Source organism: Sphaerodactylus townsendi, linkage group LG09 (genome assembly GCF_021028975.2).
Source record: "Sphaerodactylus townsendi isolate TG3544 linkage group LG09, MPM_Stown_v2.3, whole genome shotgun sequence".
In the NCBI taxonomy this organism is placed as follows: domain Eukaryota; kingdom Metazoa; phylum Chordata; class Lepidosauria; order Squamata; family Sphaerodactylidae; genus Sphaerodactylus; species Sphaerodactylus townsendi.
The window spans coordinates 7,584,079-7,601,552 of NC_059433.1; positions in this window are offsets into that span (position 1 = coordinate 7,584,079).

The window sequence follows — 17,474 nt, forward strand, 5'->3', positions numbered from 1 at the left end:
GCAGAGCAATTGTCTGGAGGAAACATTCTGCAAATAGCATCAGGGAGGATCCCTTCAGCTGCACCGAAAATTTCAGGTGTAAGTGGAGGATGAAACTGGCCAGAGAGCAAAATGGTTGGATGGGAAAAATAAAATGCTTCCTGAGCTCTGCATTCAACATAGCCATGCAGGAGACACTTTGCAGCCAGTTTGCAGGGAAAGGTGCACTTTGAAGTGTTCTATTAAAAAAAGATGCCTTGAGCTAAAATAAGGCATTCTGAGGATGTCTTGGAGGAAAGCTGTGCGGAGTGCTTTCCCAAAATACCCTTTTAGCATCCCCAGGATGTCTTCTTTAGGCTGTGTGCAACAAACCCATGTTAATAGAGCAGGTTCTATGTGAAATTGACAAAGCTCATCCAACCCCCCTTTTATTGCTTCTCAATCTGAGCATTAACATTGCATGTTCTACCTGAAATTGACAAAACTAATCCAACTGCCTCTGCTTCTTTGTATCTCTGCCTCAACATTATATTGCTAGTTCGATATGATAAAGATTTTTTTTTAAAAAATCCTTTTAAAATGGAGGAGGGGGAGGAGACAAAGACTGAAGGGGAGTTTGGGGAATGGATAAGGGCTAGGTGTTTGGTGGGGTGAAGAAATGAAACCATCTCAACATTTCAACATTTCAAGCACAGTCAAGGGAAGCAGACTTGGAAACGGATTGGAGGAAAAAAGCCACAGTTAAAATGCTCGGGAAAAGCATGGAGGAAAAATGAAGGGAAAAATATTTCAGCAACCTAACGGAGGAAAACACACACACACATGTGAAATTCAAAGGAAAAAAAACCCCATAGCATTCAGCGGTAAGCTCTGTTGTAAATGACTGGTGTGAAAAGGCCCAACATATTATTTCCTTGTAATATTTTTTTTAAAACTGAGGAATAATGACTTTTAGATCAGCATCAGTTTGCTCTCTTGGCTGACTAAAATTATAACTCATTGTGGTACAATTTTATCCTTACTACCTTGTTGTTGTGCACCACCCCCCTTTTCCTCATTATGGTAAAAATCAAGCAAAAGGATATTGCTGGTGACGAAGGGCATCTATATTGCACTGGAGGGTGAACAAGGACTCCTGGATGGTGTAGCAGATGTTATGAAGCTGTGTGTGGTAGACCAGCCCTCACCGATCAAGATCAGTGGAAGATCACAAGGTATCCAGCAGTTTAATGTACACTTAAGGTCACAAAGCTCCAGTAGTGTAGTGCCAAGGGGGTGGGGTAGGATGCAAAGCACTGGGTGTGTGCCTGTGTGGGGGCGTGGTGGGGGCGTGGCGGGGGTGTGGCGGGGGCGGGCAGGGCTCAGGCATGCCCTAGGTGCAGCTTCCCCTTGCTCCACCCCATGCAAAGCACCAAATACAGAGGGTATAGTAAAGCCAAGTCAAAAGTCCAAAATCAAGGTCAAACTAGGAATGCAGCAACATGAACAGGAGCAGGGGCTACTACCGTGTTTCCCCGAAAATAAGACAGTGTCTTATATTAATTTTTGCTCCCAAAAATGTGCTATGTCTTATTTTCAGGGGATGTCTTATTTTTCTGTGTTCTGTCCGTCGGGCATGCTTCCAAACAAAAACTTTGCTACGTCTTACTTTTGGGGGATGCCTTATATTTCGCACTTCAGCAAAACTTTTACTATGTCTTATTTTCCGGGGATGTCTTATATTCGGGGAAACAGGGTAAGTCAGAAACTGATACAGAAGAGTGTAGCAAAGCCAAGTTGAAACCAAGGTCAAAGCAGCATTTAGGCAACAAGAACACAAGCAGTGGCTACCAAGTGAGAACACAACATTGCTGCCACACCATAGTTTGGTTTCCAGCCCCTATACACTGAACCCACCAGTACAAGCCCCATGCAGCTGAGTTGAAGAAGAAGAGTTTGGGTTTATACCCAGCCTTTCTGTCCTGCAAGGAGACTCAAGGTGACTTACAAACTCCTTCCCTTCATTTCCTCGCTACAGACACCTTGTTATGTAGGTAGAGCTGAGAGAGTTCTGAGAGAACTGTGAGTAGCCCAAGGTCACCCAGCAGGCTTCATGTGTAGGAGTGAGGAACTGAATCTACTTCACCAGATAGGAGTTTGCTGCTCAGATGGAGGAGTGGGGAATCAAACCCGGTTCTCCAGATTGGAGACACCCCCCATTCTTAACCACATACTCCTGGCAATCTTGCTTCACTCTGGCTCAAGCAAAGACTTCAAATTGAGCCCCAGAGCTGCTAGGCTGCTGCTGCATCTTCTCTCCTGTAAACTAGCATGCAGCTTCCTCCATCGTGGCTCCCGGAGCTCTGGGGACACAGGGGGTGAGTGAGCTGGCAGTGCCCCTCCTGGCCTGGTGACAGGAGGCTGGGGAGTCTCAGAGCTAGGGCCAGGCTGTGGCTTCCAGTCTGTGGGCTTCGTCTGAGCCCCTGGTGTTGGTTCTGTAGGTGCTGCTAGAAGTTCAGGTCTGCAGGCATTACCTGGGACTCTAGGACCAAGCCCATGCACTCTCCCACATCTGAGTCCTTATCTGAGGAATTCCCAGCCTTGCTGGGCTGTGTCATAATAGCAAAAATATTGCCAGAACAGATAGAGGGACAAACGGCTACAGGGCTGTACCTTGGATTTGCGCTTCTGTTAGGTGATGCATCGTTGACAGAGAGAATTGACAGAGAAAATTTTTTCTCTCTTTCTCACAATACTAGAACCAGGGGGCATCCATTGAAAATGCTGGGGGGAAGAATTAGGACTAATAAAAGGAAACACTTCTTCACGCAACTTGTGATTGGTGTTTGGAATATGCTGCCACAGGAGGTGGTGATGGCCACTAACCTGGATAGCTTTAAAAAGGGCTTGGACAGATTTATGGAGGAGAAGTCGCTCTATGGCTACCAATCTTGATCCTCCTTGATCTGAGATTGCAAATGCCTTAGCAGACCAGGTGCTCGGGAGCAGCAGCAGCAGAAGGCCATTGCTTTCACCTCCTGCATGTGAGCTCCCAAAGGTACCTGGTGGGCCACTGCGTGTAGCAGAGAGCTGGACTAGATGGACTCTGGTCTGATCCAGCTGGCTTGTTCTTATGTTCTTATGTTCTTATGTTGTTGATAAGAAAGTATTTTATTTTGCTGGACTCACTGTAAGTAAAGAAAGACGTACCAGCCAAGGCCTATTAGGGAACCACTACTATCCAGGATAGTCTATAGTCATTGATGATGTGTCGGATTAGTTGGGGCTGGGAGCACTTGGTGAGAACTTGAAGTATGGAGATGTCATGAAGCAGGTTACTGCTCAGCAATATCTTACCCGTCTCTTTCTTCATTTTATAAGTTGGATAATATAATCTCCTTGTATACCTGTTACGTCCATGTTTAGGAATGGAATGGAATTGTGTTCTCAGGCTTGTAGCTCAAAGTAAGAGATTTGTAGATATGTGTGGGCTACCTCTAGAAGCTGGTACTTAAGCAATTGTACAGTGATGTCTAGAAAATGAGGCTGCTGTGTGGACTGAACCAGACTCACGGTAATGTGAAGATTGTCTCAGCCCCTGTTGGAGGGTCTCAAAACCTTTGTCTTCTGAGTCCAAATGATGAAAATATGATCAGCAGAGGTAGCGGCTTCTGAAATGTTTATCTGCGGTATTAATTTTAGATTTAATATTTGTCTTAATTTCTGTCTCTTGCTAATAGTAATTATAACAAACATGGCCAATATGATGCAGACAGAATTTGCTTGTTGTTGGGTGGTTCGGGCCCAGTGGAATGTGAATTGGTGGTCTTCTTTTTGTGTGAAGACGTGAACATGGACTGATATGTCTTGTGGGTTGGCATTGGATCTGTTTCGCTGTATTGGTCTGTTTTGTAGCTGCGGTGTTCTTTTAACATGCCAATAAAGGCTTTCTATTTCTGTTTCTGATCAGCAGAGGTGCTGGTGTGTAGCAGCTCTGGTGGAACAGCTGTAAGCCATGAAAGCCTTTGTATTTTCTAGGACCATTCTGATGTTCATGGCATAGGTGTCCCAGAATTATAAGCTTGCACCAAATCTGAAGCAATTGTGAGCTGGCACAAATTGATAAAACTGTGTGGCAATGTGTTCCATGATAATCAGCAGGGGTGTATCTGCCATGGGAACATAGGGAGTCAAATGTCCTTGGGTGCCCCCCATTTGGTCATGTGGGGGCACGCAAAAAATGTAGGTTCGTTTGTGGGGTTTTGTATTTTTAGTGTTTTTCAGTTTTTGGCCTGCAGGGGGTGCAGTTTTTAGGCTAGCAGCACCAACACTTCAGGGATTCTTTGGGAGGCTCTCCTGATGATACCATCCAGGTTTGGTAAAATTTGGTTCAGGGGATCCAAAGTTATGGACCCTCAAAGGTGTAGCCCCACCTCCTATTAGCTCCCATTGGAAACAATAAGGGAAGGGGCACCCCTTTGGAAGTCCATAACTTTGGGCCCAGGAAGCAGTGCAAGATGAACCACTGCTCTGATTCAGCAGAGTTCTTTTTATGTTTTTATGCCTGGACAATTTGATTTGACTTCCCCCCCCCCTTATGAAAACCAGCTGCTTCTCTATCCTGTGATACATATACTGTGATACTGCATTCAGTTCTCATGAGCACGATAAGTGGTGAAGTGGTTAAGAGCAGGTGTACTCTAATCTGGAGGAACCGGGTTTGATTCCCCACTCTGCCACCTGAGCTGTGGAGTCTTATCTGTGGAATTCAGATTAGCCTGTGCACTCCCACACACGCCAGCTGGGTGACCTTGGGCTAGTCACAGTTCTTCTGAGCTTTCTCAGCTCCATCTTCCTCACAGGGTGTTTGTTGTGGGGGGGGAGGGGAGGGTTCTGAAAGGACATAGGAACAACAGGTGCTCTCTCCCTTTCTCTCGCACAACAACAAAACACATTCCATGTAAAGATTTCTTTGCATGATTGATACTGTGAGTGTGTGTTTTGCCAAACTGTATATGTACCTTTTATTATTTTTGTTCTCCAATAAAATTGCTAAACTTCACTTAAACGCTGGTTTTATGTGGCATTCTAAAGGGGGAAAAAACCCTTGTATAAATTTGTGGATTTTCATTCTACCATGTCAGTGATCGCCACCACATCGTTCTTTTTCTCTCTCTCTTTTTGCCGCGTCAAGTCACAACCCTGGTGTTCCTTGGATGTTGCCCATTTAAATATAAACCAGGGCCAACCCCTCTTAGCTTTTGACAGCTGACAAAATCAGCCTAGCCCGGGCTGCTTCTTTCTACAGCCTGCGTACACGGGACTTTTCATAGATGCAACCACACATAATGTGTACCAACCAGCCTGCTCTCTAAATCCACCCAGGTGCTTGTTATGAAAGGCATTACCAAGCAAGTTAATAACCATTTGATGACTCATGAAACTCTTTCTCTTGTGTATTGATAAAATAAGACCCTGATACACTGTCGTGATTGGGATGCCTATTTGCTTTTATCTAATTAAGGCAGGAATTTTTTTTAAAAACGCTGCAATAGATCTCTGAGACCAGGCAACGAAATAAACTGAATTAGCTTGGTGAATGTGATTTTTTTTTTACTTTATACAAATCGGTAATTAATACTACTTCGTTTACACTAATGGGATAAGCATGCACAGCGGTGGATATTAAGACCCTTTTCGGGAGCTGAGGAATTGAGACGCAGTCCCTCTCCGTGCCTCATGTTGAGTCTTCTAAAAATAGATCGTGGAACCAATTAACATCCTCATGTTTAACTGATTCATCAAATGAGTGATTAAAAATTAGAACCCTCGGTCTCTTCTTGTCACTGTCTCCCATTCCTGTCTCTGATTCTGTCTTACCATCTGTATGCACAGAACAAGATGCTAAATCAATTCTCTTTTTTAAGGTCTCCACCCACAGGCAAGTTTTCTTTCCTTTTTCTTTCCTCTTTTAGTTTCTTTTCCCTATAAAAGAATCATAGCCTAAACTTCAAAGTAGGCTATGGACCTTATGGTCCATATGGACCTTCAGTTTGTTAAACCCTCCCCCCCCCAACTGTTGTCATCAGAGTGAGATTTCACAGAAGAAGAAGAAGAGTTTGGATTTATATCCCCCCTTTCTCTCCTGTAGGAGACTCAAAGCGGCTTACAATCTCCTTGCCCTTCCCCCCTCACAACAAACACCCTGTGAGGTAGGTGGGGTTGAGAGAGCTCCGAAGAACTGTGACTAGCCCAAGGTCACCCAGCTGGCGTGTGTGGGAGTGCACAGGCTAATCTGAATCCCCCAGATAAGCCTCCACAGCTCAGGCGGCAGAGCTGGGAATGAAACCCGGTTCCTCCAGATTAGATACACAAGCTCTTAACCGCCTACGCCACTGCTGCTCAGTTACTCAAAAGGGGATAACCATTCAGAGTGCTTATTCTTTTAAAAAGCCTTGAAATCGGCTACCTAATGCAAAACACAGTCCAGCTGACAGTGTAAGAATGGGAAGAAAAGCCCACTGCTCAACTTGCTGTCACTCTCTTGGTTGAGGCAGGACGATACAGGGAAGAAGCTAGGTCAAAATTGACCAGTGGGGAACTCCTGCTGACTTGCAGATAGCAAGCTAGAAGCAGCTGAGCTCCATTGGGGCAAGTTTGACTTCCTTTCTCCGCAAGTATTGAACTCTGAGCAGGGCTTGAATGACCAGACCTTGAGTGGGAGCCAAGCAGCAGGGGGAAATGGCTCTCCTTCCTCAACGGAGTCTGGGGCTTCTATTATTATTATTATTATTATTATTATTATTATTATTATTATTATTATGACCAGGACCAGCCAAGGTGTGTGTGTTTTTTTTTCATTCTATAATTGAATTAAATGTGTCCATATATTTTGAAATTTTTACAGGAGTTGCTTTGGGTCTAAAAGAGAGCCGGCATAGTGTAGTGGTTAAGAGCAGGTAGATTCTAATCTGGAGAAGAGGGTTGGATTCCTCCACCTGAATGGCAGAGACTTATCTGGTGAACCAGATGTGTTTCTGCACTCCTAAATTCCTGCTGGGTGACCTTGGGCTAGTCACAGTTCTTCAGAACTCTCTCAGTCCCACCTACCTCAGAAGGTGTCTGTTGTGGGGAGAGGGAAAGGAGTTTGGAAGCCATCTTGAGTCTCCTCATAGGAGAAAAGGAGGGGTATAAATTCAAACTCTTCTTCTTCTTCAACTTCTAAAACAGCGTGCATTGAATGACTCAAGAAACCCTTGTGTGTGTGGTCCTGTCATGTGATTGTGGCCATTAAAGGAGGCAGCCACTCTTGAGTGTGACTTTTGAAGAAGAACCAGAGGGCCAAATTGTTCTCTCCTGCTGTAGCTTATACTGAAAAACCCTGGAGGAACTTGCCAAGTTTGCCTGGCTTTAAGATTTATTCTAAGTCTATGCTGAGCTGGCAGCATGCTGAGGTAGTGGGATGAACGGATCCATAAGAGTACAGAGGGGAGATGACCATTTTGATTTTCTCTCATGTTCAGAATCTTTGAAAACATACAGTGGGACCCACTGTGCTTTCTGGGTAGGTTGTATGCGGGCTTTTCTGGGATATTGTTTTTAGAATATGCTTATTTTAAATCAACTGTATGTTTTATATATGGTATACTGTTCACCGCCCTGAGCCCTGAGAATTTAAGCTGAGTTTTCTGTCATCAGTAATGTAGTGATATAACTTCTGGTGTGCATGCTGTCATGTTGCCACTGACTCAGGGACACTGGTATTTGGGTAAAACTCTATGGTAAAAACAGTTTCTGCCGTAGAGGTTTTTCTCCAAATACCAGAGCATTCCCACATCACCAGTGATGTGACAACATTAGTTCTGGTGCTGGAAATAGAGGCCTAAATCTTAGTTTGTTGCTAGTAAATTGGTCACAGAAATCATTTTCATTGTGCCCATTCGCTTGGAAATTGTCCAATTTTCCATCACTTCTTGTATGCATTCCCCACCCCTCCCCCCAATATTTTAATCAAAATTTTCTTAATATTATTAATTAAAACAACAGCTATTCCAATGGTGGGGGATTCCTAAAAGAAACCTGAACGTTTGAATTTGAGCCAGAGTTTTTCATCAAATTTAGTCACATCCCTCATGGGTAGGATCATCTTATCAGGCCTGTGTGCTATTGATTGGTACCACTTGCACGATACATCCATCAAGCAAAGGTGAGCCGAGCCAAGACAGAATTAGGCAAGTGCAATTCAGCTTCCCTGGTCTGTCTGTGATTTATGGGAAGTGAGAGAAGAGCTAGGAATAGAAGTAGAGAAATGTTTGCTCTTGCACACCTTGATAAGTTCGAAAGTTTCTACTTCCTGATACTGATAGGTGTTGGTGGATATTTCCCCCACATGCATTATTTACTTGATCCAGCATGGTGTAGTGGTTAAGAGTGGTGGTTAAGACCTTTACGGCCCTGGCCCCGGCCTGGTGGAATACTCTCCCTCCAGCTGTCCGGGCCCTGCGGGACCTTGGTGAGTTCCACAGGGCCTGTAAGACTGAGTTGTTCCGCCGGGCCTTTGGAGTGTCTAGTCGCTGAGTGGCGCCCCCCCCCCCCATATGCTTTATGCACTTATTGACCATCTTAATTCTGGTTCCATCTATGTTACCCTCCTAGAGAGGAGTCTGACCTCTCCTTCTTTTTTGGGAGATTTTAATGAACTGGGTTTTAGGACTCCTGTCATTGTTATGTTAATTGCTGTTTTAATAGATTTTAATGGATTTTAGTTATTATATTGATTGTTGTGTGGTCACTATTGTGAACCTCAATTTAATTGTGTATATATCGATGTTGTGCACCGCCCAGAGCCCCTTGGGGATGGGGTGGTTTATAAATCGAATAAAGAAAGAAAGAAAGAAAGAAAGAAAGAAAGAAAGAAAGAAAGAAAGAAAGAAAGAAAGAAAGAAAGAAAGAAAGAAAGAAAGAAAGAAAGAAAGAAAGAAAGAAAGAAAGAAAGAGTGGTGGACTCTAATCTGGAGAACAAGGTATGATGCTCTAATCCTCTACATGAGTAACGGACTCTAATCTGGTAAACTAGGTTTGTGGGGCAGTGGGGAATGAGCCTCAAAGTTGCTGATAAACTCTTTCCCTTCCTCTCCCCACAGCAGATACCTTGTGAAGTAGGTGGGGCCGAGAGAGTTCTGAGAGAATCATGACCAGCCCAAGATGACCCGGCAGGAATGGGGAAACCAACCTGGTGCACCAGACAAGAGTTCGCCACTCATGTAGAGGAATGGGGAATCAAACCTGGTTCCCCAGATTAGAACAGCATGCAATTGATTTCTTAGCCTCTCATTGTTGGGACACCTCATGAACAAATGAATCTGTTATGAATTGGTTTTACATGCAATTAAATAGCGATTCCAGAAGAAAAGCAAGTGACCCAATATCTGCACAGAGGAAGCGAACTGGTTCCATGAAACAGGCATACAACTGAGGAGCTTGTCTGAACGGTGAACCTTTTATAACATTCATGCCAGAATGGATTTTGTGTTATTGCTCTTTGTATTCATACTGCATGTTGATACACCTTTTAATGTATATTACATGGATGCTGCACTTTTTGCATCAGCCTCTTTTGATGTAGCCTTGGTATAGTTGGCTTTAAGAACATAAGAACATAAGAACAAGCCAGCTGGATCAGACCAGAGTCCATCTAGTCCAGGGGTAGGGAACCTGCGGCTCTCCAGATGTTCAGGAACTACAATCCCCATCAGCCTCTGTCAGCATGGCCAATTGGCCATGCTGGTAGGGGCTGATGGGAATTGTAGTTCCTGAACATCTGGAGAGCCGCAGGTTCCCTACCCCTGATCTAGTCCAGCACTCTGGTACTCGCAGTGGCCCACCAGGTGCCTTTGGGAGCTCACAGGCAGGATGTGAAAGCAATGGCCTTCTGCGGCTGTTTCTCCCAAGCACCTGGACTGTTAAGGCATTTGCAATCTCAGATCAAAGAGGATCAAGATTGGTAGCCATAGATCGACTTCTCCTCCAAAAATCTGTCCAAGCCCCTTTTAAAGCTATCCAAGTTAGTGGCCATCACCACCTCCTGTGGCAGCATATTCCAAACACCAATCACCCGTTGCGTGAAGAAGTGTTTCCTTTTATTAGTCCTAATTCTCTCCCCCCCAGCATTTTCAATGAATGCCCCCTGGTTCTAGTATTGTGAGAATGAGAGAAAAATTTCTCTCTGTCAACATTTTCTACCCCATGCATAATTTTATTGACTTCAATCATATCCCCCCTCAGATGTCTCCTCTCCAAACTAAAGAGTCCCAAACGCTGCAGCCTCTCCTCATAAGGAAGGTGCTCCAGTCCCTCAATCATCCTTGTTGTTCTTCTCTGCACTTTTTCTATCTCTTCAATATCCTTTTTGAGATGTGGCAACCAGAACTGAGCACAGTATTCCAAGTGCGGTCACACCACTGCTTTATATAAGGGCACGACAATCTTTGCAGTTTTATTCTCAATTCCTTTCCTAATTATCCCCAGCATAGAGTTTGCTGTTCCTTTCTTCAGAATATATTTGGGGTGGGGGTGGGGAAAGAAACAATTTTTTTTCCTGGCATAGACAAATCATCAGGTCAGATTATTCCTCGCTCCATCTCCCACTTTGGATACTATCTGGATCTACTTTGCTCAGTAAGGAACGGTTACAGGAGCACAAACTAATTCACTTGATGAATACAATGGGCAGTTTGGTTTCTCCAAATGGATACAGCACCCTCACCAGCATTCATGGTAAGAAGGTTTGACTTAGCTGGCCACCTAGTCCACAGTTCAAATCTACAGAAAATGAGGGACGGCGACAAGATGGGTGGAATGCGGATGAAGGGAGGACAGTGTGCTGTATAGCTCGGGAGCTGGAACAAGCTGGTAATCAGCTGACAAAAAAGCAACTCATTTCTGTCTGCATCCCAAAGGTCTGACTGCAGCTGCGAGTCTCCTTTCCCCTCTGAATGTGCCGCTTCTCCAGGGAGCCTTTCTTCTCCCAGCTGTCAAAGAAGAAGGCGGGGGAGTTGTGCGGCATCATTTCCTGGAGGATAAAATAGTAATTTACAAAAGAGAATCTGGAAGCACCTGAAGAGCGATTGATGGGGGAAATTATTTTTCACAGCCTTGGCGCGCACCTGAAATCTGCTTCCCTGCTTCCCTGGATCGTCTGAAAATATTAGTCTGACACTTGAGGTTCCTCATCCTTTGACAGCTCGGCCTCTCTTTATGCATAATAAGTCTTCCTTGTGCTGTGCGGTAGGTTCGCCTTAAATAAGGAGAAACCTTGAGCCGGGCATGCGTCATGATTTGCTACATCAGGAAGAGTTGTTTTTTTTAAACATTCCCACTTATTCAGCATGTGTGAATTAGGGCCTGCTGGGACAGCGTAATGTTGCAGATAACTGTCATGCCTGTATCTGGATTCATGAGTTAGAATAGTTATAAGAAAACATATATATTTATTGATGGACCCATGATAGGGTTGCCAGATCCCCATAGCTACCAGTGTGGCGTTGGGGAGGTAGGCTTTCCAGCTCTAGGTTCTTGGGAAACCCCTGGAGATCTGGGGATGGAGCCTGGGGAGGACAAAGACTTTGGAGGGGTACAATCCCATAGACTGCATCCCCCAAAGCACCTATTTTCTCCAAGAGAACTGCTCTCTGTCAGGGGCGTACCTAGGCGAACTTGAGCCCTGGGCAAAACCTGAGTTTGATACCCCCCCCCATGGGTGGCCACCCTCCCCCACCATGACCAAACAATGATTTTTTCCACCAGGTCGTTTCAAAGTCACCATCACATTATAGAACATGCCCCAACTCACAAATCTGAACACAGCAATGGGCCATGCCACACAGCTGAAATAATATTTGGAAAACATTTTCAAAATGCTTTCAAAATGTTTTATTACTGCTATGAAAACATTTTATGGTGTTGTATCCAGTCCCCCCAATTGGGGGAAACAGCATCACTTTCAATGTTATTTAAACTGGGGGGGCCCAGATTCTCCCTTTAAGGTGGATTTAAAAGGAGAATCTGGGCTCCCTAGTTTAAACAAGTGATGCTGGAATCCACCCTCAAACAGCATCATTTTAAATGGTGTTTAAACTGGGGACCTCAGATTCTCCCTTTAAATCCATGCCGAATGGGGTAGATTTAATAATAACAACAACAACAACAATTATTAGGCACTGAGAGAATAAAACAAAGAAAGAAAACAAGCATTGGTGGGAAGGGAGTGAATTTAAAAAGAGAATCTGGGGAAATTTAGGGGGTGCCTGTTGTCAGGGGTACAATTATTAAGATAGCAGCACCAAAATTTCAGAGTATCTTCGTGAGACCCTACTGATGATACCACTCAGATTTGGTGAAGTCTGGTTCAGGGGGTCCAAAGTTATGGACCCTCAAATGTGTAGCCCCCATCTCCTATTAGCTCCCATTGGAAACAATGGGGGATGGGGGCACTCCCTTTGGGAGTCCATAACTTTGGACTCCCTAAACCAAACCTCACCAAACCTGGGTGATATCATCAGGAGAGTCTCCCAAAAAATTCCTGAAATTTTGGTGCTGCTAGCCTAAAATCTGCGCCCCCTGCAGGCCAAAAACGGAAAAACACTGAAAATACAAAATCCCTCACAAACCTGCAATTTTGTCGCCCACCACAAGGTGGCGCCCAGGGCAGCTGCCCACTTTGCCCAATGGGAGGTACGCCTCTGCTCTCTGTAGTCTGGAGATGAGCTATAATTCCAGGTAATCCCCAGATCAGCCATTCTCAACCAGGGCTCCCTGGTACCCTGGGGTACCGTGAGCATTTCCCAGGGGTATCGCGGCAACACTACCGCCCCCCTCATTTTTGTGGTGTCTCCCACCGGCGCCAGCAAGGACATGGAGCTGGCCCATGGGGCAGGGCCAGCCACAAGGTCAGCAGCCACCCCCACCCCCAGTGCTACCCTTCACCCTGGGAGGGGAAGGAGGGGTGTGTGGCAAGCAGGGGCAATGGGAGGGGAAGGTGGAGGGTGGCGGCAGGGGTACCGTGAGATATGAAGAGTGAGGTCAAGGGTACCCTGACCTCGAAAAGGTTGGGAAACACTGCCCCAGATCCTACCTGAAGGCTGGCATCCCTAACCTGTGTTAAGGACAAATGTGCTTCCATGTCCAAAAGAGGAGTCGAATTAGAACCTAATCTGACATTCCAGCTGCTGCCCTGTGCCGGTTCTCACACTGATGTTGTAGAGGCCACACAGACAATCTGTACAGAGAGGTGTTTAACTCATTCAAATGACATCCCGGTACAAGTGGTGCCAGGTCGTAAACGTGGCAACAGCCGTGCATTCTCCCCAAATCCTTTTGCAGGAGCTTCTGCCTAGTATGAACTGGGCCTCGTGGATTTTTTAATGCCATCTGTCCAGGCATTTTTAATTGGGAAAATTAAATTCCATGAAATGACATGGCAATTAACACTGTCTCAAAATGGACAACTGATGGGGTGAAACACCAACACCATTTTTCATGAAGTAAGGATATTTTGGTCTCCTGTAATTTATCCCTCCTCAAAAAAAAATCCCTTTGGCAGATGACGACTTGTTGCATAATTTAAACGTCTCTCACAGTTTAAATCTCTTAAAATGAGCCCAAAGCAATAAAAGAATATGTTTCCAATTTTTGTGTGAATAAAATACATGAAACAAAGCTGGGATATTATGAATCCAGGTAGTTGGAAACCAGGAGATAATGAGATCTTGGGTAGAAATGACTAAAGCTAGCAGGAATCCATGCAGCTAGGAGTACGAAATTGATCACATTGCAAAGAAATTCAGAGGCAGTTGTAGCAAATGAATCCAAGAGTAATTGGTTTGAAGTAGTAAGCTCTCAAACTTTGTCCCAAAAGAACCAGATTTTTTTTTTTGGGGGGGGGGAGAAGCTAGTGATGAATTTTAAAAAAATGAAAACAACTATTTATTTTTGCAGACTTGAGCTAGTAACAGGCATGGACCCAGACTGTTAAACAATAAAAGGTAGAACATCATTTAAATTCCCTAACAGCCCAATTCAGTGCCCCCAGTGGTGGGATGCAGTGGCACTGTGGTGCCACCCCATAACCCCCACCTCAGCAGCCAGGGGGGGGGGGGAGAGAGAGAGAGAGAGAGAGAGAGTGTACATAACAAGTTCTCACATACGTGCTTATGACTCTGATGGATTTTGCCCAGCACAAATATAATGTCTCTAGGATATTATAAATAGCATTTTGGGGAAGAGCTTCTCATGGCTCTCTTCCCCAAAACAAGTTCATTCTATTATATTCCTTTTCAAAATTCACTAAACTAGTGATCTTTCCCCCCCAACACAGGTTGAAAGTGATTCCTGCCTGCTGAAAAACACCAGCAGGTAAGAAACGCTTTATTTCTCCTGTCCAAACCTCTTACTTTCATTTTTGCCTCTTGTTTCCACCATTTTGTGTGCTGCAGCCGATTGTCCATGGAGATTCCCCAGGGAGGTTTCCTCTGCTTGCAGCTCATCCACTTGCTAAAGTGTTTAAAATAGCAGTCCCATGCACATGTCATCTTTCTTTCTTTCTTTCTTTCTTTCTTTCTTTCTTTCTTTCTTTCTTTCTTTCTTTCTTTCTTTCTTTCTTTCTTTCTTTCTTTCTTTCTTTCTTTCTTTCTTTCTTTCTTTCTTTCTTTCTTTCTTTCTTTCTTTCTTTCTTTCTTTCTTTCTTTCTTTCTTTCTTCCTTCTGTTTAGAAGGGGATGTCTGCAAAGCTACAGAAACATGGTTTGAGAAGCTGCAATATGGGCATATTTGGGTTGCAATAACTTGGCAGATATACCCCTCAAAACAAAAAAAAGTAAAGGCAAAATTACATGTGAGCACGAAAGTCTGTGAGAACCCATCCCACCTTTAGCGGGAGGATTGGAAGCAGGGACATGGAGGCATGTGTGACATTGATAACGTAAACCACAGAGGCCAGCAGTGATCAGTAACTTCCCACAATAGACAATAACTATCCCACACTATTACCAGTTAGTAAGTAGCATTTAGATCCATGCTATCTTTTACCAGGAGGCCAGCAAGACTCTTGATAGACCTGTCAGGCCACACCTATCTTCCATGAACTCATCTAATCCCCTTTTAAAGCTATGGATTTTTTTTGATGGCAACACAGTAAGTTGACAGTCAAGAAGTATCTCATTTTTCCTATTCTGAATCTAATAATAACAGTTAAATATCATTACTCCGGTCCTGTACCGACTCCATTGGCTGCCAATCGAGTTTCGGATCAGGTTCAAGGTGCTTGTTTTGATATTTAAGGCTGTGAACGGTCTTGGACCTACCTGTACTACCCTTCTAGAACCATCTGTTCATTGGGGGATGGGAATTTGCTGGTCATTCCTGGCCCTGGAAAGGTCCAGCTGGCCACCATTAGGACCAGGGATTTTTCAGCTCTGGCCCCCACATGGTGGAATGAGCTCCCACCCGAGATTAGGGCCCTGCGGAACATCGGTGCATTCCGCAGGGCCTGTAAGACCAAGCTCTATCATCAGGCTTTTATATCTTGCCAGCTGGCCTGACCGGAACATCATGACCTCCCATGGGTGTCCTTTTATGGGTTTTTATTACCATCTGTGTATTTATTGCTCTGCTGTTTTAAGTTTTTGGTATGGCTGTTTATAATGTTAAGTAAGTTATAATGTTATAATGTTAAGTAAGTAAGTAAGTTGCAACTGACAAAAGTCAACCCCTCCAGCAACTAAGTGTAAGGTTGCAGTTCAACCTTGGAGAGGCTCCTTCTGGATTTTTTGGCGGGATTTCCAGAACGGGGAATGTTACTGTTATCAGTTGCCTTGCCTTGCTTGCTTGAAACTGTCTGTGTGAAACTGTCTGTGCGAGTCTCTGTGTGAGAACCTGAATTGTTTATTTGTTCTTGGTGGGAACTGGTTGGAAGCCTGTAAAAGCAGCTGTTTGGGTGTTGGGGGGCCAGTACCCGCATTGCCTGTTCCTGACTAAGAATGCCAGCTCAATAAAGAACTTAATACAGTTGCTTTTGACTGGACTTTACTGGTTCGTTACACTAAGGGCTGAGTTGATACTGCTCAACCATTGACAGTATTCTCTCCCCAGCTCACCCAGACAATGATGAGCTGGCTTGGGGGTCAACCCTTTATCCTTAGATATCTAAAACTCTATGCCCTATGGGGAGAGACTTAGGGACCTGGGTATGTTTAGTCTGGAGAAGAGAAGGTTAAGGGGTGACATGATAGCCATGTTCAAATATGTGAAGGGATGTCACGTTGAAGAGGGAGCAAGCTTCTGTTTCTCCAGAGACCAGGACAAGGAGCAATGGATTCAAGGTGCAGGAAAAGAGATTTCATCTAAACATTAGGAAGAACTTCCTGACAGTAAGGGCTGTTCAGCATTGGAGTATGCTGCCTCAGAGAGTGCTGGAGGCTTCTTCTTTGGGGGTTCTTTAACATAGGCCGGACGATCATCTTTCAGGTGTGCTTTGACTGTGTATTCCTTCAAGGCAGGGGGTTGGACTTGATGTCCCTTGTGGTCTCTTCCAACTCTATGATTCTTTGATTCAAAGATGTTTGCCAGGTAGCCCTATCTACTGAAAACACCAGAACGATTCTTGCATACACTCTTTATGCTTTAACCAAAGACATGGCTTTATAACAAAACGACAACTCTCTAAACTAATGCAGATCACTGTGTGATGCGGGCAAATGCCTGTTGCAGTAAAATTTCTTGTAAGGATGTATTTCTTCAAGCACCACTTCCACTTTTTATTCTCTCCACAGCAAACAAGACCGCTTCTGGTGCTAATTTTATTTTGCTTCATTGCCAGAGTGGGAAATTTGCTACTGAGCACAGTGTTGCCCCAAACCTCTTTCCTCCCTTTGCACATGGGCAGCCTTCCCAGTCCCTTCCTCTGCCATTCATACCTTCCTCCTTGCCCCATTCCATGTTGCCAGTTCCTCGAAGTGAAAGAAAAAAAAAGCTCACTAACACCAACCTTTGCATTCCATTAACATATCAATCTCTCAATACAATACTAATAAAAGAGTGCTCAGAAATAACAAACACTCTCTGTGCTCTTGCCACAGCTGCAACAGGAAATGTTAAGGGGGGAGGGAGAGCAGTCGAGCAGCTTCAGGATTTTCTTGCACTCCAGGCACAGAGGGTTTTTTTGGCAGTGTGGAAAAGGTGGTCACCTAGGCTGCTGGATTCCTTGGTGTGCAGTGGTCAGGACTTCCTTCTTTTGCCAGCTCTTGGTTGACTCTCTCTCTCTCTCTGAAAGCAACTGCTCAGAAAGCAGCAGGCCTTGTGGGAGGGGAAGCTGATAGCAGCAGGAAGGCAGAGTGGTGTGTGGATGTCCCCTGCCGTCCCATTCCTGAACAGTCAAATGATTATGCTCCCTTGCATCTCTCATCTCTTCCCCCTACTGTGTATCGAATCTGGAGGAACCGGGTTTGATTCCCAGCTCTGCCG